Here is an 8083-nt window from a genome sequence, read left to right on the forward strand (position 1 = left end):
AGGGGAGGGGCACGACATCACAAGGTGGCAATTTCTCAAAACGTGTCCTCCATTTATCAGTGTCCATTACACTAATAGATTCTAACAAATAATTCATAGATGCAAACATAGAATCATCATCAAAATTTTTACCATGAACCAAACACGCCTCAATAGGGTCAGAAAAAAATTGACAAATCAAATTTATTTTGAACAAGAGTTTAGATCAAATTTACTTCATGCACATCATCATCATCACTAGGTTGTTTACAAACATTGAAAATATTCAACTCCAAAGTCATGTTGCCAAAAGAAATTATCATCATACCACTCCTACTATTTATTAAAGCATTTGAGGTCGTAAGGAATGGCTTGTTTAAAATTATATGAATTTGAGTGAAAACATAAAAGACAGGTTTAGTGTCCAAAACAATAAAATCTATTGGAAAATAAAATTTGCCTACTTGCACTAACACATCCTCAACTATCCCTCTCAATATTTTTATTGAATAGACAGCAAGTTGGAGTGTTACCTTGGTGGGTTTAAGTTCACCAAGACCCAATTGCTCATATACCTAGTAAGGTGGGAAGTTAACACTAGCACCAAATTCAAGTAAAGCCTTTTCAATTTTAAACTTCCCAATCACACAAGAAATTGTTGCACAACCTGGATCTTTATACTTTAGAGGAGAATTATTTTGAAGGATGGAGCTTACATGTTCTGTGAGGAAAGCCTTCTATTGCACTTTCATCGTCCGCTTCACTATACACTGATCTTTCAAAAATTTAGCATAACTTGAAATCTGTTTAATGGAATCCAACAAAAGAATGTTAATTTTCACTTATTTGAAAATCTCAAGAATGTCTGCATTTTAAACCAATTTATGAGAAGGCTGCAACCTTTGGGGAAAAGGGGCATTATTGGGGCTTTTACAGGCATATCTAGCTCAACCTTGTCAAGTTCACCATCACTCTTGAAATTTGAAGAATTGTTGGACTCACCAACTTTTATTGAAACACTTTTATCAATTGGTTTTTCATTGCGTAGAGTGGTGATGTACTTAGCATGTTCAAATTTTGAATTAGAAGAATTTGAATTTCTTATCTCAAATTTCCCTTTGGTATTCGGCTGAGGTTGAGAAGGAAACTTACCATTTTCTTGAGCGTACAATGCAGAGGTTAAGTTGCTAATAGAACTTCTCATCTCATTAATGGCCTACATTGTCTGAGTGTAATGTCTCCCTGCATAAATGTTTGTAATGTCTCCTCAAGGGTTTTCTTATGTGGAGGCATATAAGGAGTAGAGGAAGAAGGCTCTTGAGGATTTTGATTTGAATTGGAATCGTTCCTCCAACTAAAGTTTGGGTGATTTCTCCATCCATGATTATAAGTTTCCAAATAAGGGGAAGAGAATAGTCTTCTATAAGAATTTATGGTATTTGCTTGTTCGTGTAACACCTCTTTAAAAGTAAGGATTGTTGGATAATCCTGAGTTAGGTGTCTACTAATCTCACATATGTCACAATTCTCTTCTTCTTTTTCAATGGCCTTAGCCAAATTTACATTCCTAAGTTCCATGGCCTCGACCTTTCTTGTCAAACTTGTTATTCTAGCATTCACATCATCATTTGCTTTAAGGACATACATACCCTCTTAAGACATGGCATTAGGCTTGGACTTATTTGACCGATCAGAACGATCTATGTTGTCCCAAAATTGGGCATTTTCAACCAATTGGTCAAAATAGTCCCAAGCATGATCAGGATCTTTATTTAAAAATTCACCATTACACATCATTTCTACAAACTGACGCATTTGAGATGTTAAACCTTCATAGAAAAAACTAATGATGCACCAAGTCTCATAGCCATGATGTGGGCAAGTTAGCAATAATTCTTTAAAACCCTCCTAACATTGAAAAAAAGTTTCATTTTCTTTTTGAGAAAAATTCATAATGTTTCTGAGAAGAATGTTGGTCCTGTGAGTAGGAAAAAACTTTTTAAAAAATTCTCTTTGTATTTCTTGACATGTGCTAATAGATCTTGGTCTCAAGGAATTCAACCAATTTTTATATTTTTCCTTCAAAGAGAATGTGAACAAGTTTAATCTAACAACATCATCATTGACAGTTTGGTTTTGTAAAGTTGCGCAAACCACTTCAAATTTCTTCAAATGCAAATAAGGATTTTCTAAGTCTAAGTCATAAAACTTGGGATGTAATTAAATTACTCATGGTTTTAAATCAAAATTCTCCATATTCGTAGGAAAAATCATGTAAGATGGAGTACTTGTCCTTGTTGACTTCAAATACTCACATAAAGTTCTCATTGGAGGATTATTTTGTGCCTCCTCATTTTCGAGTTCATCATGAACACTATGATTGTTAGCCATAGTGTCAAAATGATTTTTGGAATCACCAGACAACCTATCCACCAATTCTTTTAAAACAATTTCCTTTTTCCTCAATCTACTAATTTGATCACGTTGCCACGAGATCATTCATCATAAAGATTCAAGTACATTAAAAAAAACTGAAAGGTATGGACAAGTCTCAAAATTAATTAATGCATGCACCACCTAAAGTCTTATATTCTAAAAACTAAATGTAAAACAAGCAAGCAAAAAAAGGGGGGGGGGGGGAATGAGATTACCAATTGATATGAATATAAAAGCAATGCTACTCGATCCATTTCCCGACAAAATAACAAAAATCGTACTTGCAAAAATAAAAGAAAGTTAGCAAAAGATTACAATTAATTTTTTTTTTCTTTTCTTAAAATCCAATCTTATCACACATTGCAATCCTTGGCAACGGCACCAAAAACTTGTTGCGATGAATCAAGCATTCACTGTATTTGAAAATCACAATGAATCAAGAAAAATATATAGATAATCAAAATATCCAATAATAAAACCATTCAATCGATCAAACTCATAAAATAAATTTCAATGATGATCTGAAAATAATGTCTATATCATTAAACTTCACCTCTAACCTTAGTAGGAGAATTTAGCCAACCATATTCATCATAAGAGCCTTGGACATCAAATAAATATTCTCCATGATAAAATTAAAATAAAATACAAGAGAAAACAGCCACAAGAAAGTAAAAGTGGAGAGAAGATAGAGCCCAAGAAAAATCCCTGAAGTCCTCTCCAAGAAGCACCCCCGAAAAAGTGTCATTCCATCTCAAAAAAGTAAATCTCTCTCTAGCTCCCAGTGCAGCGTTATCTCCCAGTCCAACCCCTGCTGCGTCCCACTCCAGAACAGCTGCAGCTTTCCTCCAAAACGAAATAATCTAAAAACTACCAAGTCCAGTTCTCTTCATGAATCATCTCACTTCGAAAACTCCCTATCTCCCAAGCTCCAGCGTTTTTTTCTCTCCAGAAGTTCTCTCATCCCACGAAAAAAACTCTCCACAGCGAAGAAGTAAAACCACTTCCGTTTTCACCTAAAACAAATGAAGTGCCAGCCCACTAGAATTTAGACTTTTCCCGTCATACAGTTTGGCATTGCGTCCCATCCAAACAAAAATAAAATCCTTTGCAGTTTCTTTTTTTTTCTTTCAAATTCGCAGACCCAAAACGAATGCCTTTCTTTCTTTCTTTTTCATCAGAGTCCTCCCCTCTTCTTTTCTTTCAGCCTCCGGAAAAAACTCTTCCTCACTTTCCTTTCCCCCCAAAAATGAAAAAATAAATCCTCCCAGGTGCTCTATTTTTCTCCCAGGAACCAGCGTCTCTCTCTCCCAAAAACCAAATCCTTGCATTCCAATCTTCTTTCCTTTTTTTTTTTTTCAATAGCCTCACCAACAACCCCTTTTTCATTTCGTCCCAGTCACCCCACTCCTCCGTGTCATTTTCATCTCACCCTTTTGCGTAAATCACTCCCATCCATCTTTTCCCATTCTCTGCAGTTTCAGCGTGATGCCCACTAAAGCCTTCCCAAAAGCCAACTGTGTTGCCGAAATTAATTCACTGCATGTTACATAGAAATGGCAAAGGTTTGAGCGTCTACAGAGCAGCTGCAGCTAGAATTGGTCTTCCTCTTTCTCCCTGGTGCCTTCGGCATCCCCAGTAGCTCTCCCCTTTTAGATTTCCTTTTTATGTGTAGAGTAACTACCAAAAAGTCCCTTGCAACATCTTGTTTCCAAGCCAAAAAGAGCCAACTTCTATTTTCCTTTCTTTCCTCAAAACCAAACGACCCAAAACAAGAAGTAGCGTGCATATGTTTCATGGCTTCATGCTTGCTCTTGTCTTTGTCTTGAATACCGATTCTTTGAAATTTCTTTTGACAAAATGTCCGTCCATCTACATGGATTTTGGGGGAAAAAGTTTATTTAAAAATCATTCTAAAAACAAGAAAGTAAAGAACATACAAAATTAGAAACTAAAAAAAAAATAAATTAAAATAAAGAATAGAATATCACAGTTATATTGTGCAGATGAGAAAATATTGCTCAATTAAATCACAGGTTATAAAGTTAAGCATAAATCGAGATATTAATTAATTTAAAAATCACAACTCGTATATATTCCTATTAACAAATTTTTCATCTAAAACCAATAATAATGTTATGAAATAATTCAAAAGTATTGGTTCTAAATGTATGAAATATACAATATTTCAGCTCAATCAATCAGCAACCAATGTGTGTCAACTAATGTGTGTCACAGAAAATAATTGGTGATAGTTTACTGTGCAATGGTTACTAAAAATATTTTTAAGGACGGTTGGAGGTGTTTCTTTTGGTGTAATGTTTGAATGTGCCATTTTTATGTTACGATTGAAAACTATCACAGAAAGTAACGATTGAGATTTGAACAACAAAAGTTGACGTTCGTTGGTTGTGATTCGAATGTCTCATATTGATGTTTGAACGTTTATACGTCTTGACATTAACTGCATTATATGCTCAAATATCTGATCGAACATTAATGGATGATTGTTTGAACGTAACGGGTATGATGTTCAAACGTTAGTTCGAATGTTAACTTATAAGCGTTTGAATGCAATTGGTACAGGCGGAGGTTTGTTTGAATGTTAATTGTTTAAACATTCAAACATTTTGTTCGTTTGAGGGTGAGTACGTTCAAACGTTGGATTGTACGTTCGAATGTTATATTATAATTTTGTGTAATTATGTTGAAACGTTAGTTCTAATGTGAACTAATGTTCGAACGTTTCTTATTTACTTTTGAACGTACAAATTAGAAATACTAATTTCATAATATTAAAAAATATACAAATTTTATCATGTTACACCGTCATTTAACAACTAACAATCTCTTATAAAGTATCAAAATTAGATATTAAAAGTTATATACAATGATAAAATTGATAAAATTCATTTCTTTTTCTTTCCTCGCCCACTGTGATTCTGCTGTAGTGACATAACACCCTCCATTTGAAACATCATCTCCCACTGCACTTACTTTTGGACTTCACTATGTATTCTTTCCTCTTGGTCTCTCTATTGCTTCTACAAACGTGTCTTTAAATCAAATTGTCCTTCCAAGAAAGACTCAAACTCTTATTATCTCGACCTCATATACTTATTTTCTCACCATGCTGCTTCTAAATCTTTGGTAAGATTATTAATTTATTAAGTTGATGATGTGACGCCCCCAAATCCCCACGCACGGACACGGAAAAATCGAGACATCCAAATGGTGACATCATGGGTCACCACCCTATTGATGAGTGTCAAGTGTGTGTACAAGTAACAAATGTGCACGAAGGAACACGCAGCGAATAGCAAAGTCATATAACTAAGTACCAGAATTTCCATTGTTTAATACAAAGCTGTTCAAAATATACATAATAAAATATTACAAACTACAAATATTATTTCAAACCAACTATAAAGCATAACTCCAACTCAGAACTCCGGCGGAGCCGCATCCTCGGGTTCAACCTCCTCCTCATCCTCGAACTCTGCACCAAAATCTACAAAACCAAAAATGGTGTTACAGGTAAGTAAAATCCAAACACCACTACATAAAAACATATAAAACTCAAACAATATGCATGAAAGAAAAGCCAATGCACATAACCCATAAAACCACATTTTTCCACGCACGCCAAAAACTCATTTGGCCCAAAAACATAACCTTTAAAACCAGTCCTCGCCATTATCCCAGATAATGGCCCAAATCAATAAACCACAATTTTCCCAGAAAATTGATCACATAGCCTCAAACCAAACCTCGCCATTTTCCCAGAAAATGGAACCAAAACCATATAACCGATCTAATTATGCATGCATTGTGATCTCCCCTAGGGATCATCCGCACACTCTGGCTCTGTGTCACACCGCAGGTAACGTCTACGCGTGTGACACCTAAACGAGAGATGCCCAGTACTCGCGCCCAGCACATCCCTGGCCAGGACATCCTCTAGTCCTTGCCACTCTATGGACCACAGAGTCGACACGACAGCGTTACCGTATCGTGCGATCCAGTCGTCGCCCTGCGACAACGCAGGGGATGTCACGTAGTATTATCCACTCCCGAGTGACCAGAGGAGCTCCACCGAGATAATGCCTCATCCCGGCTTGGAGTCGTGATACACACGCACCCGAAAATCCATTTACGCCAACAAAACATGATTTTCTCAATTTAAATAAAATACACGTGCATGCACCATGTAAATGCAATCTCAATGCACAAAACAACCAACCAACCATAAGTCAACAAATCAAGCAACTCCATCCTCAATCCATCCGACCCCCGAACTCCTCGGACTCAGTCCGGAATCAACAAACCAACAGCAAATATTTTATTGTAAGAGCAAAATATATTTAAATCTAAAAGTAGAGTTTGGAAAAATACTTATAGCGCTATACGGTATTTTTTGAAAACTCACGGCGTTGCAAACGGCGGAGGAAAAACAATGTAACAGTGTATTTTACACTGTGGCTGTAGGTGACAAATTACCCACTTTTGAACAGGGACAAACCAAGATATGAAATTGATAAGGAATGGTCTTGAGATGTTTACGAAGCTAAAGGAAGTGAGTTTTGGTGGTGGAAACGACGGTGGAAAGCCAAAAAGGGGCTAAACGGAGATGAGCTCATGGGAGCTGCTCTGGCAACGGATTGAGGCTGAAATTGGGTGCGTTAGGTCGGCAAGAGGTAGAGGAAGAAGTTGTGAAGAGATGGTGGCCGAAGGTGGAGCGACGGCGTTGGAAAAGCTCAAAACCTGTGTGGCTTGGAGGAGCTCGTGGCGGCTAACGGTGGCTCGGATGGAGGTGAAACTTGGTAGGGATGTTCACCAGTGGAAGGGGAAGAAAACTAGGTGGGTGGTGTAGGCCACGCCACCGGTGAGCGGCGGTTCTGGGCTGAGAAAGCAACCGGCGACAGAGAGGGAAAAGAGGGCTGGTGCCGTGACTTCCAGCCGTGCGTGGCGGCTAACGGCTGGTTGGATGGCCCTAAAAATTGGTGGGGATGATCACTGGTGGGAGGGGAAGATTTTGGTGGGGGTGGTGTACTACACGGCGACCAGACAGCGGTGAACCGAGCGGTCAAAGGGCCAGCAACGGTAAGGAGAAAGGGAAGAAGCAGCGCGCGGGAAGAGAGAAACCGGGGAAGAAAAGAAGAAGAAAAAGAAAGAAAGGAAAGAAAAATAAAAAGGAAAAAGGGAAAAAGAAAAAGAGAAAAGAAAAGAAATGAGGTCCAATCCTCACTCCCGGAAACCAAAAACTGATCCGCCGAAAACGATTTTAAAAGCATAAAACGACTAAAATAAATTAAACACCACATCAAATAAATTAAAATCAATTTAAAATACAATAATTTAAAATAAAATAACTATTATATTAATTAAATTAAAAACACCCCTTCAGTGAAAATACACGTAAAAATGGGTAATCACAGATGAGGTCGTAGAGGATGAACCGGGATGCTTGAAAGAACGTCCAAAACCTGTAACTATACTAAACTTGGTCTCGAGCACTTGTGTGAATATGTCTATGTCACTAAGAGAGAATTACTCAGAAGCTGACTGCATCTCCATCATTTTTTCCTACAATTAGAAAGAAAACACACACTAAATAACGTATTAAAAGAAATACAAATAAAAAATAAATTATTCATATGTTGCATAA

The 8083-nt window shown here is 37.0% G+C and overlaps 1 non-coding gene across 1 annotated transcript; it reads left to right on the top strand.

The window, feature by feature from the left end:
* The first annotated feature begins 1843 nt into the window (after positions 1–1843).
* Positions 1844–1947, top strand: LOC122308581. Its single transcript, XR_006242101.1, has one exon. It is a non-coding gene; the product is annotated as a small nucleolar RNA R71 (small nucleolar RNA).
* The last annotated feature ends 6136 nt before the right edge of the window (positions 1948–8083 follow it).

This window comes from Carya illinoinensis, chromosome 4 (genome assembly GCF_018687715.1).
Source record: "Carya illinoinensis cultivar Pawnee chromosome 4, C.illinoinensisPawnee_v1, whole genome shotgun sequence".
Lineage (NCBI taxonomy): Eukaryota > Viridiplantae > Streptophyta > Magnoliopsida > Fagales > Juglandaceae > Carya > Carya illinoinensis.